This window comes from Notothenia coriiceps, unplaced genomic scaffold (assembly GCF_000735185.1).
Source record: "Notothenia coriiceps isolate Sejong01 unplaced genomic scaffold, NC01 NC01_scaffold00018249, whole genome shotgun sequence".
NCBI classification, from domain to species: Eukaryota; Metazoa; Chordata; class Actinopteri; order Perciformes; family Nototheniidae; genus Notothenia; species Notothenia coriiceps.
Window position 1 is genome coordinate 78,865 of NW_011350950.1, and position 3,053 is coordinate 81,917.

Consider the following 3,053-nt stretch of genomic DNA (forward strand, 5'->3'; position numbering starts at 1 on the left):
CAAAACATCCCTATTTTTTTGGCGAATTTTCCCTCCTCCTTGCTAATATCATTATTTTGTGCTGTAGGGCATATTCCTCTCCCATCAGCCAAGATACCCACTTTCTTTGTTTGTGTCAGAAGTAAAAGACTGACAAATCACGTCCGGTTCAGAACAAAATGGACTCGGTCTCTGAGATTAGAGAGGGTGCAGTGGTACAAGTGCTATTTTTACTAAGTGGCGGGTGGGACCTAACACCCTCTAGGGGGGGTCCTCAACTCCTCTAGCAGGGTCCCTCAATCTCCTCTAAAGGGGGGTCCGGGGGGGCAATATTTTTTTAAATATGGAAGTCTAAACATCAGCATCAATCCGGTGCTCTTTGCTTGATCAATGCCTTCCCCAAGTCCTTATCACCGTAGCCTACTAAGAGATGGCGCCAGTTGTTGTAGCCAGTTGTTGTGAAGGCATCTGACTTACTTGAGCCGAAATGTCTACATGCATAGCAGAAGATGGCATCTTTTTTACATGAATATTCCAGCCAATCTCTGTTTTGAAACCATGAGCTGCAAAATGCGCGCCTTACCCCACTGTACAGGCGAGTTGGGTAGTTTTTTAAATATACCTGGGCAGGCTCTGTTTTGCCGAGGTCCTCTGGCACTTGCGGGCCGCTGAGGGGTGGCGGTGTTTGGGGCAACGAAGACAGCTGCGGCTGCTCCGCCTCCGTGGGCGAGGTGGGCAAAGCCGGGTTAGTTATCACTGACTGCTGTGTAAGCACCTTGCAGATGACGAACGCGCAGCGGCACAGGTCACGCACACCTGACATAATAACGTTACTTACCATTTAAATTGACCAAATACATGCATGTTATTTAACCACAATTAAAAATATATATATTTCAACAATTCTTCTTATTATTATAATATATGTAATATTTTTGACTTTCCATTTTATTTTATTTTCACTTTTCATTTTTTTACTTTTCATTTTTCAAATGAGGGTGCATAACGACTCAACTGAGGGTGCAATGCACCCTTATGCACCCCGTAGAACCGGGCTTGCTACAAATATAAAATAACCTGCAATGTTCGTAAAGCAACACACTGCAGTCTTCAGCTTTATACATTTTGAGTGCATTTAATTTTCCTCGATGATGCCACCTCACCTGCCCCAGGTGTCCTGTCCGTCACAGGTGAGGGGGCGGAGCTCGTCGTAAGGGAAAGCGTTGTCAAGGTAACTATTGTAGGCATGATAGAACATGGATTTGATGCGCTGTCTGCAAAATGAAGCAGAGAGAAAACTGGTTAATCAAAGATTTTTTATTTTAAGCCTGATATTCATCGGTTGTTTAGTTAATTCAGAAAAAAACTGTATTGACAGAGAGGCTGGGGACAAAAAAAATCAAAGCATATTGATCCAAAATCATAATTTTAATAGTAAAGGGATCTTTTTAATGCTCAATTAAAGATGTATATTTTCATTCTTTTAAGTACATAATGCATACCTTTACTATATGGATTTGAATGCAGTATGTAGTTTAACACTTTGTGGTTTAGTACTTTTATTTGTGTATTTCTCAGGATGTGTTGCAGTGTTACCTGACTGCATATATGATACAATGCAGTACTGTACATCAAATATACCTGGTATTTTACAAAGTGGATAGTAAATTGGCCCCACATTGAAAAACTAAAACTTGTAAGGCTCCTACTTATATTTATTAGTCATAAAAACTGGATAATATAATTTAATAATAGTATAGTGTTCAATGAGCCATTATGCATGCAGTACTTTTACTTGAAATACTTTGAGTACATTTAGCTGATAATACTGATGTACTTAAGTAACATTTCACTTGGAACAGAGTATTTTAAGACATTATATTACTTTTACTTTAGTACAAGATCTGAGTACCTCTGTGCACAATGAATACTTTACCTTTGCATTCCTTTAAGTACATAATGCATACCTTTACTAGGTAAGGATCTGAATGCAGTACATGTAGTTTAATATAGCTTTGTGGTTTTGGTACTTTTGTTCCTGATGTGTTGCAGTAGTATTACCTGACAGCAGCCATCTTTTAGTAATACTTTTGTACTTTCACTTGAGTAACTTTACTAGGTAAAGATTTGAATGCAGTACATGTAATGTAGCATTTAGACTTTGTATTTCTCAGGATGTGTTGCAGTAGTGTTACCTGTCATTTCCCAGTTTGGGATAAACAAAGTAGCTATCTACCTGACAGCAGACATCTCCTCCTCAGTGAACTGACGCGCATCGCTCAGCAGCCACACAAGCAAGGTCACGCACACGGGAGCGCGCATGTAGAGACACGAGTGGACACTTTTTGAAAAATCTAAATATCACAAATAAAACGAATGAAACACACGAGCACAGGTGGGTTTCTGCTGTTGTTTTTCTTCTGTCAGGAAGTGAATGATATGCGCATGCGCCGTGCGGCTGCGCTGACGAGGAAACTGAGCTGCGTTCAAGAACAAAGCGTTTATTTTTTCACAACGTCGGTGATTTTAAAATACGACCGATAAACAGAGGAGACTTTTATAGGATATTAGAAGATAACTTATAGCATAACAAAACACGAGTTAGCTCCTGTTTTGATGGTAATGCCTCCAAAACAACAGTCATTTTAATACGTTTTAGTAGTTGGAGCTGCGTTCAAAACAACAACGTTCAATTCATGTTTATTAAAAAATACATTCATGACTCTAGTAGTTAATCGCCTATCTACAGAGTTGGGAAGTAACTGAGTACATGTACTCAAGTACTGTACTTAAGTACACTTTTGATGTATTTTACTTGAGTATTTCCATTTAACGCTACTTTATAGGCTACCTCGACTAAATGCATCTTGGAAAATGGTACTAGTGGACAAACTCTCTAGGTCACAAAAGAGTCAAATTATTAAAATATTTAACAAAAAGTCAATCAGAACTTTGTTTTTCTTCAACAGCAAAATGCTACTTGATTCAACAATATTATCTAGAAATGTCCCAAATATAAATACAATTATAAACCCACATAAAGGTTTTTTTTTTGCACAATGATTACTTTAACT